Source organism: Caretta caretta, chromosome 8 (assembly GCF_965140235.1).
Source record: "Caretta caretta isolate rCarCar2 chromosome 8, rCarCar1.hap1, whole genome shotgun sequence".
Lineage (NCBI taxonomy): Eukaryota > Metazoa > Chordata > Testudines > Cheloniidae > Caretta > Caretta caretta.
Window position 1 is genome coordinate 45,332,005 of NC_134213.1, and position 27,174 is coordinate 45,359,178.

The following is a 27,174-nucleotide window of genomic DNA, read 5'->3' on the forward strand; positions in this document are numbered from 1 at the left end:
AGCTCTGTGAAGCTGAGCCCACAATGGACCGAAGGCTCATGAGAACGTAACTCTCCCCCGAGAAGCACTTTGATGGGCTCCATACATGCAGTGGGAGTGGGCGGGGTCCCTGTCACAGAGAGGCATTCACCAGAGGGCAAAACATCCTATCGCGTTTTGCCATTCCATAGTAAAACCATCCGGCGGAAAGCAGGAGGGACGTATGTGTACGTTTGCTGAGCCCTCTTGTTGACTCCTTTAGGGAAGACCGAGGGCTCAGCCCTGAGGTTTCATTCACTGCAGTGCAAATTTTAAAGTTATTGATGTTTTTAATTGAGAAGGATGCCTGCTCCAGCAATCTTAATGGCGCTGGAATCCTGGCTTTTCATTACCAGAGAGCGAGGGAGAGGGTCTCTAGGTCCTTTCCTTACAGAAACAGACATCAGAGCATAACCTGATCACTGGGGAGGGCAGCCAATTATAGGTGATAGGCGGAAGAGTTTTTCCACCCAAAGGTTCACAAAGGGTGGCTGGCAGCCGGGGTGGGAGGAGGCTGAGGTTCCTAACACTTCTTGGGGACACTCACCAGCCACAATGCCCAGGAAGTGCACGGGAAGGATGGCTGCTTTATGACACCTTAGGGACACAGGGCACTGAAGAACTCCTCCCAAAGGAAGCAGAAGAGCATTAGTTTGGACATAATTGAACAAAGCCTTGAGATTGCTCTGAACTATGCTAGAAACTGGGCCAGCCTGCAGTCAACCTCAGGATCAGGGAGGCACAAGGTGAGATTATATCACATTTACCCCACTAACACTCACTCTCATCTACACTAAGATATCTCACCCAGCGTGAGTCTAGCCTTACATTGGTAATAGTACTATTAGAGTCTTCTAAAATAGAGATGGAAGAATACTACAAAAAGGTTTAGATATTATCACTTTTTCATAAAAGTACTTCAACTGGATTTGCACTCTTTTCCTGCTCACTTTTAGGAAACAGTCTAGTGAACGAGCTTTGGTGGTGGGTATGTTTTCAACAAATTATTGAGGAAAGTTCCTGGAAAGAGTAGCCACATTTGTGAACTCACAGTCCAAAGTAAATTCACAGTTCCAAACCTGATTCTAAGAGTTATAGCCTGTGATACAGCATGGCCAGAAGGCAGCAGGAGAGTGATCTAGGAGAGATATGTAAGTCCCAGGATGAGGAGAAGCCTTATACCCTGTAGAGGGAAGAAAGGTTTCTATAGATTAATTAAAAGCACCTGAAGCTAGTCACCTTTTAAAAACCACCTGCTTCAATCAGCCAGGGGAAGGAGTTGGAGCAGGAGAGCAGTTTGGAGAAGTGCCGTGGCTGGCTAGAAGATCAAGACCCTAGGTAAAGAGACATCTGGCTTGTGCAGAGAGAGAGGGCAGGAAGCCCCCCCAAGCTGAAGAGCAGGAGTGGGAAGTAGCCCAGGGGAAGGAAGCACTAGTTCAAGTGGTTTACCATTATCCCTAGGGCCCCTGGGCTGGGACCAGGAGTAGAGGGTGGGCCCAGGTCCTTCCCTCTCCACTACCCTTCTCTGGGTTACTAGTGGGACAGTAGATACCCTAGTTCAGGGGCAGGAAACTGTGGCCTGAACCCCCCAAGAAGAGGAAGTGCAGGACCCATCATAATCATACCGGTAATTTGTCACAAGCCATACACTTAGGGCTCTGAAAAACACCCTGTGATTGGTAAGCCCAATTAAAATTTAAGCAGAGCATTATAGAATCTAGGTTCAGTTGTCACTGGATAGACCTTGCTGCAGAATTTAGGGCCATTTTGTTGCTGAATACTGGAGATTTTGATATATATTTTCTCTTTATGATAATAAGAAAGTTCTTCTGTTCTAAAATATTGCTAGGCTTAATCCATCTCTATCACACTATCCTCTCCTGCCATTGTCAGAAAACTACATGTGCAGAGATTTAATTGTGGGGCCCTGAATATGTACACAAGTTAAGGAAAGCAAACTGATGAGCATGTGCTGTATTTAATTTACAAATAGCTGTAACTGCATTGTTTCTAAACCAAATATCTGAAAACAAAGGCAAAAGCTTGAGTGCATAATGAGGACAAAATATATGCCAATTATGTTATCTTAAAATAAGCCACATCTGATTATTCAAGTACAGTATTTACTTAACTGATGGAAAAAATGCTTTTTTATGCACTTTCAGGTAACTCAAAGGTGACCCGATGAGCATCTCAGTCTTAAGTCTATCACGTCACTGTTGCATTGCAATTTGACACCCCCAAAAATGTTTCAAACTTAATTGCTGCAAACTAGCCAGATCTATCTTCAGCACTCCCTACTTCAGTTACTTTTCATGATGTTTCTCAAATGATGCAGCAGGCCTCTGTAATTCTTTCTAATAACACGTTCCAGGTAACTTTTGGTTTCTTGGCATGCCTGTGCCTATACTTCATGCCATAATTAAAGGAATCACATAAACCTTGGAACAGTATTTGGAAATCTGAAAATATTAGGGAGGAATAGGAACCCAAAGAGCTGAAATCGGCAGGCTGTGGTGTTCACTTTGAATGGTCTGAGGAAGACACCTTTCTGTTTTAGCCATCAGGACTGGACATACTCCCAGGGGATCTTTTAAATACATGGAGAGAGAGATATCAATGAAAATGACAGCAGGTCCTGGCCGAGAAGAGCAGAGGGCACTTATTGGCAGAAGAGGAAGGCTGCTTAAAATTAAACAAATAATTGAGTTTTTTAAAGTTCAAGAGTCAATACTAGAAACAGATATGCATTGCCATAGAGAAAACCGTATTACCAAAGAGAAAAAGACCACCTCCTGCAGCAGCTCATCAACAACAATCATGGGGTAGGTTTTGATGTCCCCATTTAAGGCTTGAATCTGGCTCTTCTTTTACAAGCAAAGGCATTCTGAAGGAGGTCCAGAGGGCTGTGTTGCAGCTGGAGTCCAAAGGAGGACTTTTGGGTGAGCCACTCAAAATTCTGCTTGGGGGCTCCCAGGTAGTTGAATGGTAACTGCGCCATCCTTTATCCATTGTGCTAAGTAGCTATTTCATGATAAGGGAAGGCTCAGAACTATGTTCTTGCCTGAATCCCAACGAGCTTTTATCTGACATGTCCATTTTTGTCTGGGTGTTCCTGTGGCTATGCCACCAACACTTATTCTAGGACATAGGCCAGAAATGTTAAGTTAGGCACCAGCAAGTTTCTCTCAGAGGTATTGTTTGCCTTCCTAAAAACTATGTCCCTGTCCCAATAAGAATTCAGCTAAGAACTCTGTCCTAAAGAGTGCTAGTCAACATTTTTGGAATGAACAGTCTGACAATAAATAGCCTTTTCTGGAAAATCATTCTTTTCATGGAAAAACAATTTTTTTTTCTTTTTGACAATTTTTGTGACATTTTCTATTTATATTTTTTATCAAACTGATTACTGAAATTTTCTGCTTACTGAAAACTGGGTTATGTTCATTTCAGAGTTCAGCATCATCTTAGGTGTCTGGACTGAGCAGCATTGCAGGTAGCCTTTCTGGGACCCTTCTACAAAATTTCTGTGTGAGAGCAATTCGACTAAATCAGTTTCCCCTTGGCTGGAAGGCCTTCCCTAAGGACAACAGTCAGGTGACCCCCTTCCCAACCTTCAATTTGAGTATGCAACACCCATTGTGCCCATCCTCTGTTCTAGTGGCCCAGCTCATAGGGCTGTTGCTCACTTGTTCATTGCGCTCCCTCCTGCAGACACAGAGAGAGAGATTTCCTAGCTGCACCAAACCCAACCCAGGGACTTTCTGGTCATGTCTAGTTCCTGCTCCTTTATGAGAGTAGGCCGTCCCTTCTCCCTTGCCCTGCTATGGGATTAAAAATGCAGGCTGTCTGCCCTGGCTGTTCATAGAGTACAGCAGCACGTGCTGGTGGTTTTCCTTTGAAAGCTCTGGGACCTCTAGGTCCTTTGCAGTTCTTGGACTATATTGTGGCCACAATCTCTCCTGTCTCTAGAGTCATAGCAGCTTCATCCTGCTTCCAGATCTCTCCCAGCCTTCTGCCCTCACAGCTCTCCGTAAGGCTTAGATTGGCTCTTCTAACCTGCTCTTTCTCCAGGCCACTCTCTTGACGTTCTTTGTTCAATTCCTCTAGCTTCCAGATTATGTTCTTTGAAACCACCTCTGCTTCTCCCCTCTTCAATTTATCTAATATCGAATACCCTGAAGCTAAATTAGCCAGCTTCTCCAACTGCTGTGACCGTATTATTCACCCCACTCCCACTTCTTCACTAAATCTGTCTTTTTGCATAAAGTTGAAGTTCTTCACCCTAATTTTTAATCACCTGCACAGCCCAGCTTCTGCCTCTGTCTCATCACTCCTCACCTGTTAGTCCTCACTTCACCTCATTTTCTCCCCCCCCGCACTTTGTCACTTCCTGTAGCTCCTCCTGTTCTTGTGCCCTTTCCCCTCACTGCTTTTGACACCTGGAATGGTTTCTCTCTTCCCGTGCACCAGGATCCTCACTCCCCAAGGACTGGTAAAGCATCTTCTATCAAAACATTTTCTTGGCAGAGAATTGGCATTTCTATTCAAAGAAAATTTTTACAAAAACCGTCCAAAAAATTAATTTTGCAAGAAAAATGAACAACCCCACACTAGAAAATATTCCCTTTTCAGCAAAAGACATTTCAGTTTTTAAACAAAATGTTTATCAGGTTCTTGGTTTTTTTGATGAAAAATTGAAACATTCTGTGGGGTAAAGAGAGGGAGGGGGCTATTTTCCCACACAGCTCCATATTCTCCCTTCTCGGATCCCTTCTCAAAACCCACCTTTGCCTTGTCTCCTTCCCTTTTGCTGCATATGATTCACTTGCTAGATAATGACATGCACTATTGTTTTTATTAACCTGCCTCCCTCTTTTCTTTATTCACTTCCTGTCTTTAGGGTCTGTGGTGGCAGTTGTTATGTTTGGGTTTTTTTTTTCTAATTTACAGTTAGAGACCATATCTTTGTAATGCTGTATGAATGTTTACCACACATGCCATCTGACCTGGCTCCCAGCCCTTCCTCTGAATACTCTGGCCCCACATGCAGCTGCACTGCTTCTTCACAACTGCCAAGCTGCCCTTCCCTGGGGTTGTTACACTCGGCTACCAAGGCCCGGTCTCTTTTGTTTTGCAAAAGAAAGGAAGGTCACTAGCCTGGCAACTGGATAGTTCCCAAACTTGACTTTTTTTTCTTCTCAGGGAAGATGCTTTAATGGGCTCCCAAATGGTAACAATTCAACAGGTCTTGTTAGTCATATGTAATGTCTGCTTTCCTTTCTCCATCCTCCTGGCTGGCTGATACTGTACAGAGCTATTAATGGGTGAGCTCTAGGGTCATTTATTGTGAGGGAAGGAGGGAAATAGAAACTCAGCAGATTTACTACACATGTGAAACGTGTCAGCTTGATGAACCAGGATGCTGAAGTCCTCTGTTTCTTCAAAAGAGTGGAATAACAATAAGAGTGCAAACTTTCCCACACTCCGTTGGTGTGCCTCAGCCCTGACATGGAAGGATCACCTCTAGGGGACAGTGGGTAGTCCAGCATCCATTCCCACTCAGTCTATTCAGATGTGTTGGTGAATGGTTGTTTTTGCATATAATGTGGATATCTGCCAACTCAAAACTGGGCTGAGACCACTAGCTCTGTGGCAGAGGTGAAAGTAAGCCGGTACGCCCCGGTACGACGTACCACTAAGAGCCGGTGCACCATACTGGGGCAGCCCGGTTTCCCCAGGGGGCAATTTAAAGGGCCTGGGGCTCCCAGCAGTGGCTGGAGCCCCAGGCCCTTTAAATTGCGTCCAGAGCCCTGCTGTTGGAGCCCTAGGGTAGCGGCTGCGGGGCTCTGGCGGCTATTTAAAGGGCCCGGGGCTCCCCTGCTTCTACCGCCCCGGCCCTTTAAATAGCCACTAGAGCCCTGCCGCCGCTACTCCAGGGCTCCGGCAGCTATTTAAAGGAACGGGACCGGGGCGGTAGAAGCAGGGAAGCCGCGGGCCCTTTAAATAGCCCCCAGAGCCCCGGGCGGCTGCTGCTGCTACCCCGGTGAGGGGGAGGCACTTCCTTACAGGGTGGGCTGGGGCTGGCTCTGACCCCCTCAATTCTGCCCCTTCCGCCCTAGGCCCCGCCCCTTCCAGGGGCCACAGCTGGCCCCAGAGTACCGGTAAGTCACTGGACTTACTTTCACCCCTGCTCTGTGGCCACCAAATAGAAGTCCATCTCATATGTGGCATGTATGACTAACAATGCCCAGTTGCAAAGATTGGAGAGAGAGCGCAATAATGGAGAACACACTAAGGCTGTTGCAACATATACAGTATTTATTCAGATTCTTTGTGCCTTTCTGAAAGATCAGAGCACAAAGCACAGAAGCACACATTAGCATTACATTACTGATCACCAAGTCTTCCCAGTTACCATTCCGTGGCTGTTTTCCATTTGTGTTAACAAGTCTGCTTGTCCGGCCTCCTTTGGGTCTGATAACTAAAATAGATGAGAGGCAGGAGCTTCTTTGCAGGCAGAACGCAGTGAAAATAACAGCTCAGAGGCAACAGGAGTAGAAGAAATGAAAAAGTGTGTTGGAAAAACAAAACACCTACAGTGTATGAACCAACTGCAGTGAGCTAGGAAGGGTTTATGGTTTTCCCTTTGAGCTTAGAAACTACAACAGCCCCACACCCACCTCAAGCTGGAAACTCTTATTTCTCTGTCTGGAAGACTTGGCCGTTTCATCTTCCGCATTCCAGTGGAGATGCCTGCTGCTCTTCTTGGATATTATACCACATTACTGCAAGCCTCAGTATTCCTAATCCTTATTTGGAGTACTTCTTAAGTCCTGTGTGAGCATCATTATGTCTGTTCACCTGTGGTACTCTGGTTCCTACAAGGGTTACTTCCCTCCCCATTTTCTAATTTCAGCCCTAAGATAGTTTTGTGCTTCGAGGTTACTTGGACGATCAGCGATGTCAGTGACAAAAAACAGAAATCCCAAACTACAGAATGTGTGCGCACAATGGTGGTAGGGCTCATTTTTTTTTTCCAACCTTTATTGTGATCCCATAATCGTTCTATCCCAGTGTACTCTTCCATAAATTAATTCCTCCTATAGAAGGTGTGGGTCCTGCTTACTGTAAGCTAGTGCAGCAATACCTGCAAAATTTCATCCCACCTTGCACCTTTCACAAAGCTCACAAATTCACAACTGCATATAACCCACTTTTTGAATACAACAGTCACACAATGGGGCTTTCTGCACCAATCCCTCATCTCTATATTCTTAATTTATCTTGTCAATTGTTAGTAAATTGTTCCCTGGCTGTTCTCGCTCTTAACTTAGCTGGCTCAGATATTCTGTTGGTCTTAAGCCTTGGCTACACTTGCGATTTACAGCACAATAAAGCTACCCAGAGCGCTGTACCTCACTCCCCGTCCACACTGGCAAGGCCCGTACAGCGCTGTGTCTCGTACAGTGCTGCTGGTACTCCACCTCCCCGAGGGGATTAACAGCCGTTGCGCATTGGCTGAGACGCTCCAGCTCCAGTGTAAATGGGGAGTAACGTGATTACGCACTGATTGACCTCCGGAAACTCCCCATAATCCTTTTAACTGAAACATTCTCTCTTGTTTTGTTGTGAACTCCAGACGCGGAAGTGCCGTTTCAAAGCTCCCTTTTGGAGGCTGCTTCTCAAAAAACCAAACACAGCTACCGTTTGCTTTGAATGAGTGAGAGGCAGGCAGGGGGGCTCCCTTTGGAGTGCCGACAGCTAATGTTTGCTCGAAGAGAGAGGCGATGTGGGTTTGGGGTCCGGTTCGGGGAGCGGTTGCTTATCTTGTCTATGAGAAAAAAAGAAACAGCTGCCGTTTGCTTTCAGTGAGTGAGAGAGAGGCGGGGGTGGGGGGGTCTGTACTTACAAGACAGCATGCTGACACACTCAGCACCCCAAAAACCCACTCTCTCTTCCCCCACGCTCCCTGTCACACTCCCCCCCCCCCACATTTGAAAAGCACGTTGCAGCCACTTGCATGCTGGGATAGCTGCCCATAATGCACTGCTCCCAATGCAGCTGCAAATGTGGCCACGACAGTGCGCTGTCAGTGTGGACAGACTGCAGCGCTTTCCCTGCTCAGCTGTACGAAGGCGGCTTTAACTCACAGCGCTGTACATCTGTAAGTGTAGCCAAGGCCTTAGATACCTCTGCAGCAGTAAAGAATGTAGCTTTGGGGGCAGGGATGGTTGTAACCAGTTCCCTTAGCCCCAAAGCTCAAGGCAAGTCCCAGAGGGAGGGGCTGGATGAAGCCAGCTCCTGTCCCGTAATCATCTGCCTGGGGGAGGGGAATGTTCCACCTTGTAACAGGGAGGCCATCCCAGCTGCTGACTGCCAGGAAGTTGCAGGTCAGCAGGGGACAGGGCCTGCCCTGGGGTGCACAGAGACATATGTCCCGAAGGTGGAAGTTGGGGTCCTGGTGAACAGACCCTAAGGACTCTGTAGCTGGAAGCAAGCCCAACCTGAGTGAAACAGGTCTCTCATAGCTGGTAGCTGTGAGCCCACAGCTGGGGATACAGGAGTGTCTGACCCAGAGGGGAGTCCAGAGAGGGAAGTCCAGAGGGAAGGTGAGGGGAGGCCAGAGAGTCCGCCCACCTTTTGTAGGGAGGGTCTTTCCCAGGAGGAGGGTGAAAAATCTGCATTTAAGATGCCAGACCCCTCTCCTGTGGATCAGGGTTTAAGGGAAAACTGGGGGTAAGATCTCCTGGAGGGGAGAGCCCCCCCCAGCTAACCTTTTGGGAAGAGAAAGTGGGATGTCCAAAGGGGTATTACCAATCCAAAGCACTCCACTGAAAGATGTTCCTGCTACGCTTGTAAGAGATCAAACTATCTCTTCAAGGCAGGAGGAAGAAAAACTTTGTCTTAGGAAAACTTCACAAGTGTGTGGGGTCCAGCCCAAAGAAATTCCAGAGGGAGGGGCCCAGGACAGGCAGGGTTGCGGTACACCCTTTCCTTGCCAAAGCCTCAAACACATGCCTAAATTAAAAGCCTTCTCCAAAGAAGAAGTAGTATCTGCAACAGAGCACCTATCATGGTACACAAAGGAATTGGAAAATGTAATAGACACTAAACAAGCTACACTGTGTGAACAAAGCCGTAGATTTGCTGTTAATCTTGTGTCTTTTACTACTCCATCTGTAGGTCAAAACAAAGGAGTTAATACTTGTGGTAAACCCTTTAAATTTGTGGAAAAACCTGTTGTACATGCTAGGGATGGTGACAAGACAGCTCCACAAGCATGTTACTTTTCAGCCTATACCTGTAAACAGGTTGGAAGCTTGGCACAGCAGTAAGAGCATAACAGGCCCAGGCTGCTGTGTGGAAGGGGAAACTGAGGCATATCACCTCATGGCATTTGTGGCTAAATGCCAAGACACCTACACTTTAACAGATATTGCTGTCTGCATTCTGTTAGCAATACTACACCCTAACCTGTTTTCAGGCATCCGGGGACCAGGAACCCCCAAATTTGCTAGAACACTTATGAATGACATCATATGTTTTAAAGGTACTAAAAGGGAGTGGGACCAAAACAAACAGGGATTTTACATGTACTGCCTCCGCCATGGACAGTGTCCAAGTCTCTGGCAGTAAGTTCAGGAAGAGGGTGTGACAATGCACTCCATAAAGCTTTATGGAAATATGCTTATGAATGTATATATGACATAACTGGAATATGTTTTATGCTACATATGCCATGTAACATATCTCTGTAAGGGTTATGATCTACTAAATATATTCATCCTATTTGTATGCATATGTCATTATTGTACTTGAAGTTATGAATATTAGCTGTGTGCTTGCTTGATTTTTAAGTAGCCTTAGTAAAGCATTTGGTCAGTTTCTTGAGAAAGGAATGTGCAAATTAAGTAGCCAGTAAAGAAACACTTAACGAACAATGGATCTTGGAAGACTCCAATCCACATAAGAAACATTCAAGATAGTATGCGGGCAATGGCTGCTGCCCGTAAAAACGGAGTCATGCATGGACATGTGACTTGCACATGTGACTCCAAAACTCTATCTTGGAGCTGGACTGCGCATAGGAGAGAGGAGGGTGTCTCCACCCACAAGAGAGAGTCTATTTAAGCCCCTGGGAGACCCCTCCATTTTGTCTTCAGCTGGCTCAAGAGATATCCTTTGGGGGTGGAGAGGCTACCTGGAAGAAACTGGAACAAAGGACAGTAACCACGGGGGTGTGAGTGATTGCTGGACCCAGACTAGAAGGAGACTAGTCTGTAAAAGAAGCTTACTGGAACATCTCTGAGGGTGAGGTTTCATCTCTAATCACTTTCTTACTGTATTAGGCATACACTTGTGTGTTTTATTTTATTTTGTTTGGTAATTTAGTTTGTTCTGTTATCACTTGGAACTACTTAAATCCTACCTTTTTGTATTTAATAAAATCACTTTTTACTTATTAATTAACCCAGAGTATGTATTAATATTGGGGGGGCGGGGGGAACAGCTATGCATATCTCTCTGTGTTATAGAGGGTGAACAATTTATGAGTTTACCCTGTATAAGCTTTATACAGAGGTAAAACGGATTTATTTGGGGTTTAGACCCCATTGGGAGTTGAGTATCTGAGTATTAGAGACAAGAACGCTTCTTAAGCTGCTTTCAGTTAAGCCTGCAGTTTGTGGGATGTGGTCCAGATCTGGGTCTGTGTTTGTAGCCAGCAAGTGTGTCTGGCACAACCAGGCGGGGTTCTGGAGTCCCAAACTGGCAGGGAAGGCGGGGCAAAAGTAGTCTTGGCTCATCCGTTGACAGCCCCAAGGGCGTTTCTGTGATCCAACTCATCACAACTACATATGTCATTTATTAACAATTTCAGTTTGGAAGACTTGTAATTGTATTCTGGACAACAGCTGATTTTGACTGTGTGATAGAGTAGATTTTCCTTTATAGACATTTTGAAAAGAATTTGAATCTGTTTGGGCCTCAGCAGAGTAATAAAGGATCAAGTTTCCAGGTCTCAGCATCATCAGACATGCTGTGCAGAAGGAGGACGTAGGAGAGGGTTGGAGGTAGTCAGAAAAACAGAGGAAGGAGGTAGTACTGCCGTATCATTTAGCTGGCTATTACCACTGCATTCAAGGCATAAATTGGCAGGTGCTATTGGAAGGACACTGCAGCACTCTACCCTTCTACTGTTGGCTGCAGTGGGAAAGCAGTGTATCCACAGGGAAACATATTTGAAGACTGAATAAGATCCAAAAGATTAGCATTCATTTGTAACCCAAGTCTTGTAGTTAGTCTCTTTTTAATGCTAAATTATAGCACTGTATCTTACTGTACCAATCTAACCACTAGCAAATGTTCTAGCTGTTGCTCTTTGAGGTAAGAGAGAAGCTAGAATTTTCCAGCTGTTACTGTGGAAAAATAATAAAGCAAAATAAAATAAATGTGAACTCACAAATATGGGGGCAGGAGAGCTGGGGCTTCTTTTGACATGCCGGGGGTGGGGTGGGGGGATATTTCAAAAGAGATAGTTGGAATTGCCTTTGGGAGGTAAAGGGGTGGAATTATTTTCTTCCTTGCATATTCATAAGACCAGCTCCAGTTTAGAAAAGCAGCATTTGATTGACTTAGATATTGTAAAAGAAATAAAGCAGAAATTCTATCCTGCTTTAAGCATTGTCCACTGTAAGTTTCTTTAATGACTTCCAGCTGCATTCTTTTTATGCTATTGTTTCAACACAGGTTCCACACAACATTTGGATCTAACAACATACACAAAAAATCCTTACTCTGCCCTCCACTCTCTTCTAACAGAAGACAGACTTCACTTTGGTTATATAAATATGTGATGAGCTGGAGAAATCAAATGTCCGTCGCTGACTTTCTTCAGTCTCCATGAAGCCTTTCATTAGGGAGCAAAGGAAAATAAGAAAAACAAAGATATGCACATGAATCCCTATGCTGGAAAAGTGGAATTTCTTTCCTCTATTTAAATGGAAATGTATTTCTAGGTATAACATAAAGTAAAATTGAGTTTAAAAAAGCCTCATTCTATATAACTGCAATATGGCTCTGAATACTAAATGCATTGATTTATGATGGGAAGCACTGGACTGGGACTCAGGCCTCGGTTCTATTCCTGGCTTTGACACTGGATTCTGGAGGTGACCGTGGGCAAATCACTTCACTTCTCCGTGCCTCAGTTTCCCCATCTATTTGTCACAATATTTTTAAAAACACTTTTTACCACTTAAAAGTCATTTTTTCACAGCTGAGCTGGTTAGTGGGGCAGCAGGTTATATAGCAGTAGTATATAAAATAGCCATGCAAGGCTGCTACATATTCTAAACCTGTGGTCACCAACAGGTAGATTGCGATCAACTGGTCGATCGTGGAGCTTCTGACAATCGATCGTGATCTCCGGCCGCTAAAAGTAGGGTGGCGCAGCAGGGCTAAGGCAGGCTCCCTGCCTGCCCTGGCCATGCGCCACTCCCGGAAGTAGCTGGCATATCCCTGTGGCCCCTGGAGGCGGGGACATGGCTCCATGTGCTGCCCCTCCTTGCAGACACCACCCTGGCAGCTCCCATTGGCTGCAGTTCCCCGTTCCCAGCTAAATGGGGCTGTGGAGCTGGTGCTGAGGGGACCTGTGGCCAATGAGAACTGCCAGGGTGGTGTTGGCAAGGAGGGGCAGCGTGCGGAACCATGTGCCCCCCGCCCCTCCTCCAAGAGCTGCAGGTTTGTGCTGGCCGCTTCCGGGAGTGGTGTGGGGCCAGGGCAGACAGGGAGCCTGCCTTTAGCCCCACTGCACCAATGATCAGGAGCTGCTTGAGGTAAGCTCGCACCCCTCACCTACGCAGCCCCCCCAGCCATGAGCCCCCTCCCGAAGCCAGCACCCCAAACCCCCTCCTGCACCCTGAATGCCCTGCTCCATCCCCCTCCTGCACCCAAACTCTCCCCGAGAGCCCACATCCCCTCCTGCACCCCAACCCCCTACCTGAGCTCAGAGCCTCCTCCTGCACCCAGACTCTCTCCCTGCACTTGCACACCTCATCCCATCCTGCACCCCAACCCCCTGACCCAGCCCTGAGCCCCCTCCCAAAGCCAGCACCCCATACCCACTCGTGCAGCCTGAACCCCCCCGACCCAGGCTCAGCCCAGAGCTCCCTCCCACACTCTGAACCCCACAGGCTCAGCCCAGAGCTCCCTCCCACACTCTGAACCCCACAGCCCCAGCCCAGAGCCCGCACCCCATCCCTCTGCCCTAGCCCAATGAAAGTGAGTGAGGGTGGTGGAGAGCAAGCGATGGAGGGAGTGGGGATGGAGTGAGTGGGGCAGGGCCTCAGGGAAGAGGCGTTAGATCCTGGGTTGCACTTAAATTAAAAAAGTGATCTTGTGCTTAAAAAGGTTGGAGACCCCTGGACTAGATAAATTTTCTTCCTGATGTGAGGACAGAGACATTGGGTCTCATAGTGAAAGAGGTTCCATGTTGTTGCTTGCTAAAATGCAGATTGATCCGTTCCTGCCCCCCTTCATTGCCAAAGAATGGCCACGTGAGCAGTGATGGCCAATCAGCTTTGATGACACCTGGCTAGAGGTGTCAGCGTGTCTTTTGTCTTTGCGGAACGGATCTAAGCCCTTACCCCCAGACTTGTCTGGTAAACACCTTTAGTGTCATACTTTCAGTTAATGCTCAGTTAACGTAGTTCATATTCACCAGACCCGTTAAATCAACACCACTGCATCGAGTGCAGCAGTGCCGATTTAGTACGGTAAGGAAGACAAGCCCTAAGATATGTACAAATACTTCATGAGTCTTCTCAGCATTCGGATCCCAAGTCTCATCTGTTTAATTATAGCTACTGAAGTAAGAGTTTGCTCCACCTCACTCCTGTTATCACTGCATAGTTCATTCAGCTGAGAGAGAGGACACCACAAATGCTGCCTCTTGTGACCTGTAGCAGATGGTCCAGCAACCAGTGGAAGCCTGAATGGAGACCTATTGGCCTACTTCCCTTGGCTTAACCCCTGCCAGGCTCATGTCACCCTACCTGCCCCCAGGCTATTCTGAAAATATGCGATGCATGCCTACCCCTCAGGCCAGGCCCACATCTGATGAAGTGAGTTGTAGCTCACGAAAGCTCATGCTCAAATAAATTGGTTAGTCTCTAAGGTGCCACAAGTACTCCTTTTCTTTTTGCGAATACAGACTAACACGGCTGTTCCTCTGAAACTCACACATAGGCTCTGCACGTGGCCATATGTTCCCCAAGAAACTTGGTGTGCCTAGCTCCCTCTGCAGCCCCAAAGCATGTATGCACAGAAGGATTTGCATAGGCAGGAAAATGGGATCTCTTATGATTTTTAACACAAATGTCAGCTACAGCTGGTTAGACTTCCATGGTGTTTAGCAACCTCTAGTGGCTAAAGTACATCAATTATTTTTGGGCTGCCTAACCTCGTGCATTTTGCAATGTCGTTATAGCTGTGTTGTTCCCAAGGTGGGGGAGGTAGTACCTTTTATTGGACAAACGTCTTGTGGTGAGAGAAACAAGCTTTCAAGCTACACAGTGCTCTTCCTCAGGTCTGGGGGAGGAAGCAGAATGTCTGAGCTAACTACAAATTGGGACAGATTGTTAAACAGAAGCAATAAGGCATGTTGGAGGAGGTTGCTTGAAATGAAACGGGCAATTGGGGGTTAGATTGCTATGCATAAAGAGTTTGAAGTGCGTAATTAAGGGTAACAGGCTGTGTGGTGTGTTACAAATTGTTGTAATGAGTCTCAAAACCGGTGTCCCTATTAAGCCATGGTTTCTGGTGTCTAGGAGAGTTATTAATTTCACTTCCAAAGCTCACCGTTTGAAGGTGTCATGCAGGTTTCCTGTGAGGATAAGTATTGAAACGTCTGATACGGAGTGATCACTTTGTGAAAAGTGCTCACCCACAAGTGATAGGGTGTTTTTGTCTTTTATCATTTTTCTGTGCAAGTTCCTTTGAGAGCGTAGTGATTGTCTGGTTTCACCCACATCCATTTAGTGCACTGGATGAGTTACACCACATGTTGTGATAGGCATGTGTGGGACCCATGAATCTTGAAAGGTGTATTGTGGGAGGTATTGATTATCATAGCAGTGGAGCTATGTCTGCAGTGTTTTGCATCTGTTGTTCTGGCAGGGTCTGGGGCTGCTTTGAGTTGGTGGTTCCTGGTCTGTGGGACACTTGCTTCTGATGATCAGCTTGGCAAGGTTGAGAGGTTGTTTAAAGGCCAGAAAAGGGGTTTGGGGAAAGATTTTTTTCAGGATGTGGGCCTATTGAACATGGATTGTAACTGTTTGATGATAACGCATACGGGTTTGTCAAGGGGGTGATGAGGGTCGAAGGGGCCGCTGCACTCAGCGGCAGTATTGCCCAGCAGTGAGAACACAGAGGGTAGGGAAACCCAGGCCCACCCTACTCCACTGGGTTCTGACCCAGGGCCCTTCAAAACCAGATACCCTCATCCAGGGTTCAAGTCTCCATATCCCCAAACACATCCCCTGTGTCGCTTCCTAGCCTTTCTCCATCTCCGGCAGCTCTTCCGCTGTCATCCTCTTCTGTTCCCATGACTGGCAGCTGGCTTCCCATGGTGCAGCTAGAAGGCTCAGCCCAGACAGCTTGGAGTCCTGCCGGCAGCACAGGACTGTTCTCCTTTGTCAGCCCCGACTGAGCTGAGCTGCTCCCTTATGAATGCTCCCTCCACTGGGAGCTGCCCAACAAGGGTGAGTTTTTGGGCCCAAAGCAGTTTGTTCACCCTTGCCTTGCCAGTGTAGGGTTGGTACCAGTGTGGAGTGGTCGGGAACAAGAAGGGGTGTGCAGTCAGTGGGTTATTTTTTTCAGTATTGAAAAATCACTTTGTATTGGATGTCAATACTTGTCCACAAAGGAAACCTGCAAAAAAGACACTTCGGGTGACCCCCAAAGTTTCACAATTAGATGCAATGTTCCAACATTATTTCTCTGTCTGTCTGTGACACATGAAGCTGAGAGAAGTGCCTTGCTTCACTCGGCCAATGAACACAGCTAACCCACAGACAGAGTTTAAATTTAGTTGATGACAGAACTGTATTGAGTAAATTCTGCCAAATGCAAATGTTTAAATTGTTACTCACCTAAGATGCAAAAGAACCCGAACCAAATCATATTTACAGACCAAGAAAAATCTCTACCAGATCAAGGTCTTCTCTAGCAGGCGAAGAGAGAGCAGTGGAATGTCCGTGTTCCATGAAAGCAAACCGTGTTCCATGTAACTAGTTACAGGGCCCATTCCCTTCGTTGGTTTCCAAATCCTGGTTGTCACTGAAATGTTGATGAGCCCTTTCTGGAGATGTCTCCACCTACGGCTTTAGCACTGCAGCTCCCAACAGCATGAAAAGGGATGGCGCAGAGAAACCCCTCTTTATTGTATTGTTGCCCCTTTTTGACCTGAGCAGCTAGTCCAGCTTTGGGGTGCTGGGGATATTCTGGTTAAAAGTAGAAATTGATGGAGGTTGGCATTTTCTTTGATGCAATCTCCTTTATCTACCAGGAATGGACGATGTCCTGCTTCTCTGAACACAGGAGGAACAACAAAAGGAGCAGTTTCTTAGCTTGCAGCTCCAAGCCTCATCAGCCAACAGACTCAAAAGAAACTGTCTAGCTTTCCCCAGGGTCACGCTGTGCTCCCCGGCTCCTGCTTGGCTTTCTGGCTGTTTTGCCTCTGCCTCTCTGTTCTTGGCAGTTCTTCATTTCCATGTGTTCTCACACACCTGGTCACAACACTCTGTGGAACCTCCTCGCCCACATGGTGCTAGTTTCTGGGCAGATTCTATTAGGCCTTGTTTTAGGTGTGGCCCCTTAATTGACTCTTACAACTACCTGAAAGGAAGGGTATGTTCACGCATCAGTTGGAACGAGATTTTAACATGACCCATAACAAGGTTTCACGCAGTGTGCTTGCTGCCAACCCTTTTCCGTCCACCTGCCTGAACTTCCCACTCTCTTGTTCACATGAATTTTTAGATCTGCATCTCTTGAACAAACAGCCAGAGGTACCCCCAAATAGCCAGCTACCCGCAGGGCAGATTTTCTATGCAATCAATGAATACCTTTTTTTTGGTGCCAATCTAAACATTAGCATTTCAAAGAGAAGGCTTTTGATGATGCTCCGGCCCGCTTCTCAGATAACATCACCCTTATTTGTCCATATCAAATGTGCAATTAAGATACCTCAGCCTTTTGCTGAGGCTGGTGGCATTCTGCACTAAGCCCACGACTAGTACAGGTGAAGAAATAAAAACAGCTGGGCTCTATCTAACCATATGGTTCTTGTGTTGATAAAGGGTGCATATTATCAGGGTTTAATCGTTAAATGGTATCAGTGACAAAAGGAACTGAGTTGAACCTGAGGACCAAGTGATCCCATGACACAAATAAAGGCCAGCTGACTGCTCTGACTTGCCCAGTTGAGTTGGCTAATGTTCCCCCTTTCTCCTCTTCATCTCCCAGCTGAGAAGCAGCCCATTCTAGGGGAACAGTTACTGTGAGAGATTGCCACATCACTGCAATGCTGAGTTCCCCAAACTTTCTCCCCTCGTGGGGAGAGATTAGTGGCTCTGGGTGCTATGGACCAATGGGACAAAGATTCTATTGTCCCAAAAATTCAGGGTTTTGGAATCCTAGGAGGAATCTCAGCCCCTCCCTGCAGATCCCAGTTCATCCAAGTGGAGAAGCAACTCTTCCACATGATGTCTCAGCAGTCCCTGCCCTGGTGGCTGTGTTATGCTGTTGCTGACATCCTGTTCCACATCTATACCCCTCCCTCTAACTGTAATAAAAACTCTGGATCATGATTTAGTGCTGGAAGATATCCTCATGGGGTTTTGTTGTATACAAACTTCCAGGGAAAGCTGCTGTCTAGAGCTGCTGGCCCCTGGCTTTGCCCCTTTCTGGTTGCATGCACTGCCCTGCAGCCTCAGCTGTGCACTGTCCTTTAGGGGGACTTCTTCCAGCTTGGGAGAGTGAGGACACATCGGCTCCACTCTTCTTCCATGGCATGGCCACACCAGGCTGGTATTTGTGTGTGTTTGCTCTCCCCCTCCTATTCATGCAGGGGAAGAGAGGAAGCTTGGGGACTGATGGGAGAGATTTTTCTCTTCTTCCTGCCTCTCAGAATAGCCAGCTGGTTAATGGGCAGGAAACAACCCCACAAGACTAGTGCCAGATCCACCCCAGTTTACAGATTGTGCAAAGTTCAGTAGTCAGGTTGCTATCAGCAAGATTTCAGATTCCCTTTCTCCACTCTGGCTATGTCTTCACTGCCCAAATAAGTGCATTTTTACAGCACAAGCAATAACGTGGGTTAACCCTCTCACTGTGGAGATGAGATGAGGCACAGGTAGCTTTTACCTTGATGTAGTTTGTGGAGATCAATCCTACAACCACCCATCTGGGGCTGACCTCACCTAGTTATACTGAGGTAAACAATTAGTGTCTCATCTCTGCAAGTCACATAAATAACTGTTACTAGAAGTGGACAGGTCTTTTGACAATAGAACTGGGAGGCCCCAATCTGGGGTCAGGGCCTTTTTGTGACACACACACACACAGGCTCTCCCTGTCCCAAAGAGTGGATGAACTAAGCACAAGCTGGTAGGTCTGAGCACTGTGATTACCATGGTCACACCGTGATGGGGCTTTGGTCTCTCCCCAGCATTAACTGCACTGAATATTCTCTGTGCATCCTCGCACTGCGGAGCATTAAATATCTACTTCTGAGCTGCTGGCTCTCAGTCCTGTCCCTGCCATGTGCAGTCCCATTGCAGTCATTCTGGAGCGTGTGTATGTTTCAGTCAGTGCTGCAGTGCTCCCAGCCGGGGGTGGGGGGGGGTGGGTGGGAAGGGGGGGCATGGTGGGATGTGGGGGAGACAGCGGAATTGCACTCGCAGCAGCTCTGCATACCAGGCCCAAGTGTCCTTAGCCCCCCTGCCTGGAGGCACTCACAGCAGTTATGCTGAGGATCTGCAACAATATGTTGCAGAGTCAGACTGCCTGAAACTAAACAAGGCCAAACAGGGCAGATATGGAAGAAAAATGCTGAATAAAGCAGCTTTATGTATAGTTTAACAAATGATACAAAAAACAAGGGAACTAGCTGGTAACTGGGTTGACTGGCTATATGGATACTTAGGGCAGCTTGCTATTGGATAAGTATGCTGAAGAAAGGATGTATAAAAGCCTGTGTAACTTCCTGCTCTGTGTGCAGGATTTGAGATTCTATTCTCCCTGTACCTTTTTGAAGCTTCAAATAAACTTTTCTGCTTCTCCACCCCGTTGTGATTATTGGGTGAAGCACACCAGGTAGCACACCCTGCTGTTGTTTTGCCTCTCGGCACTGGGTGCCGGCAACACCCTGATGTTCTTTGTGCTGTGGTCACCTGATTCTTTGGCCATATGCTAGTCTCACTCCAGTTCCTAGCAAATAAATGTTCGTCAGGGCCAATTGGGGTGGGGGGTAGGAGGACCTTTTGGCCAGGGCCTCAAGCTCAAAGGGGACCTTGAATTTAGACACTTGTTAATTTTTTGGCATTTGATAAGTTTCACAACTTGTTTTTATGCGCATCCCTATTGGACCAAAATGTGACACTCTCTCAGCTTAGAGCTGTAAATTTAAGCAAATAAGAGATGTGATTTGGTAAAAGACAATTTTTTTGTTAACTGATCTAGATGGTCATATTAAAGAGTTAAAAATGTTCATAAATATTAATAAAAATATATTGGTTCTGATGGCACAAGATTAGACCGTGATGAATGTGTCCTCTCAGCTCAGCTGATTATATAAACAAACCACTACTAGTGGCTGGTGCTTGATCAAGTGCATGTTGAAAGGTAGAGAATTGTTACATTTTAGTGTCTTTATAGTTTTACCTCTAGTTGACTAAGGAATTATTTATGTGTGAGAATTCCTCATTATTATCTTCATATGGTAGATAAAAGAGGTGACTAGTTGGTTGGTTGGTTGAGACCTAGCTTGGTAGCTTGGCCATTATCATAGGCTTTTGTAGTCTACAGGCCCAGATTCAAGGTGAAAATTTGTGAAGACAATCTTTACAGTGAGTTTCGTGAGGACACACGTTTGAAATTTTTGGACATCATCCCTCTGTCTGTATCTATGACATCCCTTTGTCTTCAGCTCAGCCTGTTCTATTATACCTTGCATGCTTGAGTTTTGATTCAGTGATAAAGATAATAACCTGTCTGACTGTTTCATTTTGTGTTCTTAATTAGTATTTCTTCGTTTTAAGTCTTTTCAGCATGTGTGTACCATTCAGTATTTGTGTACATATCTACAGTAGAATATTTCAAGTGTAGATAAGCTACTTATTTACAGCAGAATATTTCAAGTGTGGATAGGCTACATATTGACCAGATAGATCACTATGAAGTATAAGGATAAGGCCTTTGTCTGCAGCCAGATTAAAGAGCAGCCGAGCAGCAGCCATTAGCTAAGAAGCAGGAATTCATATCCTCACATTCCGTCTAAATTACATTAAAACAATGTAATATCAGGCTGGTAAGGAGGAGACCCCGTCCTAATGACACCCACTATCACCAGATAAAGAAACAAATCTTAAGATGGTTAAAGAAAACTTAGTTTGATGGCATTCTGTCTGGCAAGAAACCACTTCTCAGTAGTTGTGGTTATGAAATCTTCATTTCCTTATTGTTTTGTCACTATAGCCCCCACTTCCCTATTGTTTATCTGTATGGTCTCTGTCTGGTTCTTTAATGGTTTCTGTCTGTTACATAATTAATTTTGCTAGGTGCAAATTAATTATGGTGGTGGTGGGCTAGGATGGTTAAAGAATTTTGGTACACTATGTTACGTTTGGTTAGTAAAATTTTAGTATAATAATTGGTTAAGGGATAGCTAAAAAGGACTCCAATTTCACTATATAAACTGGGGTCCAAAAGGAAGTTCTTTGGGATCCAAATCCAGGCCCCAGCCCCAAAGATCAGAGCTACCAGACCTCAACACTCTGCCAATCACACCGTGCAGAAACTGGAGCCCCCCAGATGAACCTGATCCTGACTGGCTATCAAGAAAAGTTCATCTGTATTATTGGGAGTGAGGAGCACTGTATGTGTACATTCTGTTTTTGGGAATTGTTAATAAATAGAGAATAAGGATATTACTGTGTAAGTCTCTTTCACTGGTAAAAGGTCCTCCATACCTGCAATAGTAGTATACACCTGGAGCCCTACGTTTTGGGAAAGGGTGTGGGTACTTAAATCGACCAGGTTAGTTACACCCTGAGCCCTACAAATTGGGTACGGGTAGGTACCTTTTGCCTGGAGCCCTACAAATTTGGAAAAGGTGGGTGTGCCTAAATTAACCAGGTTATGCCTGGAGCCCTATGGACTGGGAAAAGGTGGGGTGCCCTAGTGTGTGCAGGTAACAGAAGGAGATCTGAAAGTGGTGCAAGCAAGAGACGGAGAAAACAAGTGAGTGAAGCAGCTGCTAAGAGCTCAAAGCCAATAAACTTCATTTCTCAAACCACTGAAAAAAACACACCTTACCCAACAAACCATGCTACAGTTAATGAAAACTCTGCACCTGCAACAGGTGATATTTCAATGCCAATACCTGAACATGAGGACAGTAGTCAAGAAGGAGATGTGCCAACAGTAACAGATGCAGGCAGAAGATCCTGTGTACAATCAAGAAACTCAATAGCAACAGGAAGATGTAGATCTTACGCAACAAGAGCAATTCATGAGTATGACAGGTTTGACTGTGACTGACATTGGAATTATTAAAAAGAGCAATGCTGCCCAAATGCAGTCTTTTCTTCAAATTAGTTGTTTTGAAATTCCAAGTAAGATTCCATGAGATGCTGATAATCTTGCTTTCCCTAGTCATCTGCTGACAAAAACTCTTCCAAATGGTGAGACCTGCACAAGAGACTGGTTATGCTGGAGTACGGAAAAACAATCTCTGTACTGTGCACCCTGCTTCAATTTGAACAAAAGTGCTGCAAATGTATCAGTTCTCTCTGATCAATCAGGATGGAGCATCAGAGGTTGGAGGAAGTTGAAAGACCGAGTATCATCACATGAGAATTCAACATCACACAAAGAAAACTGTGCTGATGGAAATCAGCCAGTAGGGCAGCATTAGCTGAAAGTTCAGTTGAGAATTTACTCTTGACTGAACTCTCTACAGAAACTAATAACTGGAAAAAAAAAAAAAACAAAACTTCTTGAGCGCACCCTGAATGTCATCCTTTTTCTTTCTGAGTGGGGATTGGCTCTTTTTGGTTCCAGTCAACGTATTGGTGATCGTGCAGCTGGAAACATTCTAGGCACAGTTGAGCTCCTCAGCAAATATGACCCACTTTTATCAGAGTATGTTATCGAAATGTGTTTTGAGAATCGCAGGAGTCAAAAGCGCATGCAAATCAATTATCTCTCCACACACATACAAAATGAGCTTATTGAGCTATGTGGGTCATTCGTACAAACAACAATTCTTGATGAGATTTGAAATGCCAAGTATTTTTCAAACATTGTTGATGCCACTCCAGATTGTTCTCACAAGGAACAGACTACTGTGGTTATTCGATATGTTAAGACTGTAGACAACTCAAAATTTTAAATTGAAGAAAGGTTTATTTTGTTTGATAATTTCATGAGAAAACTGGAAAAGAAATTGCTGCTCAAGTACTAACAATTCTAGAAGGTTTTAAGTTAGATTTTCAAGTCTGCATTGGTCAAGCCTATGATAATGGATCTAATATGGCTGGGAAGTACAAAGGTGTACAAGCAGTTCTGCTTGAGCATAATTCAAACTGTATTTTCTCCAGCTCTGGAAACCACACACTAAACCTTGTAGGTGTTGACCGTGCTGAATCAAGCAAGGAGGCAATTACTTACTTTGGAACGGCTCAGCAAACGTACAATCTCTTCAGTAGCAGTCCACAAAGGTAGGAAATTCTGAAGCAATATCTTCCTGTTTCACGCCATGGGATGTCCAAAACTAGATGGTCTGCATGGATTGATGGTGTGCAACCAGTTGCACTGCATTTGAATTCAGTGAGAAAGGCTTTAAATGAGCTGGAATCTCTTAGTCTCACTGCACAGGCTCGAACTGAACTTCAGTCTATTCAGAAGCACATGTCCAAATTTGAATGCATGCTGATGTCATCTTTGTGGATGAAGCTACAAATCTGGTAATTGAAGCACGCAATGCTACACTTGAAGTTAAGAGGGATAACATTGAAAGTCTTATCAATGACATTCAACAGATTCGTGAACAATGGGATGCGATCCTGACTGAGTCCAAATTAGGAACACAGAATATTGGCATTTCATCTGAGTTCTCCACCAGTTGCACTTTACCGACTGAATCCGATGCTGAGCAGCGGGTCAGATGTCTTCCTGGTCATCATTGACTCTATTCAATCAGGTCTTACACATCGATTTGAGCCACTGCAACTAATTTGTACCCTTTTAGGGTTTCTTTAGCAGTTCAACAGACTGAGTAATGAAGATCTACTTTCTGCAGCTGAACAATTTCAGCAACAGTACAATAAAGAAATCTCAAAAGATCTCAGTGATGAGGTCATCTTCCTCAAACAAATATATTCCATTAACTGTAAATTGGATTGCAAGCCAAAGGAATTGCTTCAAGAAATACTTGAACGTGGACTCTCTGGAGTGTTTCCTAATATCACAATTGCATTGCGTATTTTTGTCAGCTTGCCTGCATCAGTGGCTTCAGGTGAATGCACCTTTAACGTGTTGAAGCAGGTCAAGAACTATCTCCGTTCAACTATGGGACAAGAGCATTTGAATGGGCTTGCCATGTTTAATATCAACGGTGACATTGCACAAAAGCAAGATTTTTCCTCAATAATTAGTGCATTTGCACAGAAAAAGGTTAGAAAAGCATTTGTTAAATAAAAGAAATATTCAAATTATGTCCCTTTTTGGTGTCTTATTTTGTTTTCATGTGTTGTCATTTTTTATTTTTATTATGGCTGGGGGCCTCAAAAGCTGGAAGTGCCCAGGCCTCTCTGGACCTCTGAGAGGGCCTGCACAGTTGCTGTAGTAAATATTCTTTCTCTGAGTGATTGCCCACATAGATTCCACTTCTGGAGACTCACAAGCAGTAACCTGTGTCTTGCATGTGGTGCTCATAGTCAACTACAACACAAGTGTCTGATCTCAAGCCCTCCAACAGGGAATAGTGCAGGGTGAAGGTGTGAATGGAACTCCAAGTAGCAATTTTACAAACATTTTTGAATTGGGATACCTTAAGAGATGCAGCAGAGGCCGCCTGGACTCTGGTAGAATGAGCCCTAACTTGCACAGGTAGGTTCATGTCACCAAAGCCCCATTGCACTCAGCTCAATTTGATTCCCTCATTGGTGTCAGTGTCCAGCGGATCCCTGGCAGCCGTGGGGACTAGAGGAGTACACCCTTACAGCCATGCTGACTCCCTGTCTCGCTTCAGCTCTCAGGGGCACTGTCAGGAGGTGAAAACCTGTCCATTTCCATTAGTGAGTTACATTTAGTCTGATGGGGGAATAGAGGGGTCAGCTGGATGACAGGAAGGGCACTGTGCCCAATATTCCCCCTGGCTACTTTCCAACCAACACTATCTCATTGGCTTTGGCACAAGAATTTGATGCTGGATGGCACTTTTGTTTCCCTAATGTCCATCCCACCATGCACTAGGGATAAGCAAGGTATTTTTAAACTGGCAGCTTGAGAAGTGTTGAAGGAGCCAGTTGTCTAGGTCTAAGAGTGGGGAAGGGATGGAGGGGTTTGGAGTTTTTAAGATGTCTGGCCCAGTGGCTCTGGGTTATGTTAAGCTGTACTGCTGGGCTTAGATATATTTTGGAGTTATGTCATGGGTGCCTCCAATTTCTATACATCTAAATAAATAAGAAGCTATTAGAAAGATAGCAGCCTTGGGAATGGGTGGATGACTAGGGGTCACCAAATGAAATTACTAGGCAGGAGGTTTAAAACAAACAAAAGGAAGTATTTCTTCACACAACACAGTGTCAACCTGTAGAACTCCTTGCTAGAGGATGTTGTGAAGGCCAAAACTAACAGGGTTCAAAAAAGAATTAGATAAGTTCATGGAGGATGCATCCGACGAAGTGAGCTGTAGCTCATGAAAGCTTATGCTCAAATAAATTGGTTAGTCTCTAAGGTGCCACAAGTACTCCTTTTCTTTTTGCGAATACAGACTAACAGGGCTGTTACTCTGAAACCAGCCTATTAGGAAATTATCACTGCTAGGGAAGATAATCGCTAAGGCAACAGAGTCCTTGGTGCTGATATGACAGCCTGTCCAAACACTGCATTTGCATCCAGCACTCTACAGCTGTTTTGCAGCTTGAGCAAAACTTGAAGGAAGCAGAGGCAGGGTGGTAATTATGCAGTTTGCTGCAAAGGAAACAGGAAAGGCATTTTAATTGTTATGTTTCTGCAGATCTGAGGAGAAGACAGCCAGTCAGCGTAGCAGAATGCAAATCTGTATTATACTACTTATCCACTAGGTGGCACTGTGTGCAAGAGACCTGATTTAAGGTAACCTCAGCCACTCTGGCAGAGTGTTAATGGGTCTTATGATGGTGTGGCTAAGCAAGCCCTGGGCCCAGTCCATGTATGGTACAGGGACATAAATGTCAGAGCACTGTTTTCTGTGTGCGCCAGGGCAATTTATGTCTCAGTCTGGGATTTGGAGTTAGCCAACGCATTCTAAACTAAGCCCATCTCAAGTGTGCGGACCCTGAATCTACAGGCCAAGGCATCAAGTGGACAGGCGCTGGTTTGATTACTGGGCCTGGGGAACCCCTTCTCCAGGGCTGTGGCAATCTGCAATGGTCCCAAATAAAGATTCAGCATTTTCCAGCAGACACCGTGTCCCCCCGTAGTTAATACAGGAAATGGCTGTAGTAACTGGGATGTCTTGGATACTACCATGCACTAGTTGCTGGCAAATGCTGACTTGCTCCTGGTGATTGCTAGAGCTGGGTCAGTAGGGGAAAAAAAATATTCACATCCATTTTGGCGACTTCAAATAATCAGTTATGAGCTTAACCCATTATGTGTTATTGGGCAAAAAGACAAGTCACTTAACTCCTAGTGCCGAGTCAATAAGAAAATATATCCATATAGTTACAAAATAAAAACATCTAGGGTCCCAGCTTTTGATAGATCAGAATTTCTACTTTAATGTCCATGGTTCCAACCCTCAGGGCTGCAGAAAAAAAAAGCTTGAAACCATGAATCAAGCATAAACATTGCAGCAGCGTCTGTATGAGCCTGAAACACTAGCTGTGGGTGTGTGAACTGCCTTATGCACCTCAACCCTGAAACCTGCTGCTCTGGATTGCCCCAACCACCACCACCCTCGCACAGGATGCTGTATGTGGGGGTTCTCCTCATTGCTACTAGCCTATCACAGCTCTGCTAGGGCGATGTCAATGGGGCCCCCATGCAAAGTACTCTGTGTCATGGCTGGGTCACAGGCAGCCAAACCCAGTCATGAGACACGAGCCAGCTGGCCAGGATGCTGGGAGGTCAGAAGCAGGAGACAAAGGAAACCAGGAGTCACACTGGGTTGGGATGCCAGGGAATGAAGGAGCAGAAAGCACACAGCAGACACACTCTAGAGCAGGGTGGATCCAAGTTGTTCAGACAGCTTCCTGTTACTGCTGCTGGCTTAAGTAAGGCCAGCAGGACAATCAGGGATTCTGTCAATCAGATCTTGGGTTGGAGCATCAACACTGGGGCAGGGTTTCATGGGTCCCAGGAAAGCCATTGTCAGCAGGCTGCCAGGTGGAGGGTTGGAGTGTGGCTATTCCCATGAACCTTGCGGGCCTGGGTTCATAGAATCATAGAATATCAGGGTTGGAAGGGACCTCAGGAGGTCATCTAGTCCAACCCCATGCTCAAAGCAGGACCAATCCCCAACTAAATCATCCCAGCCAGGGCTTTGTCAAGCCTGACCTTAAAAATGTCTAAGGAAGGAGATTCCACCACCTCCCTAGGTAACGCATTCCAGTGTTTCACCACCCTCCTAGTGAAAAAGTTTTTCCTAATATCCAACCTAAA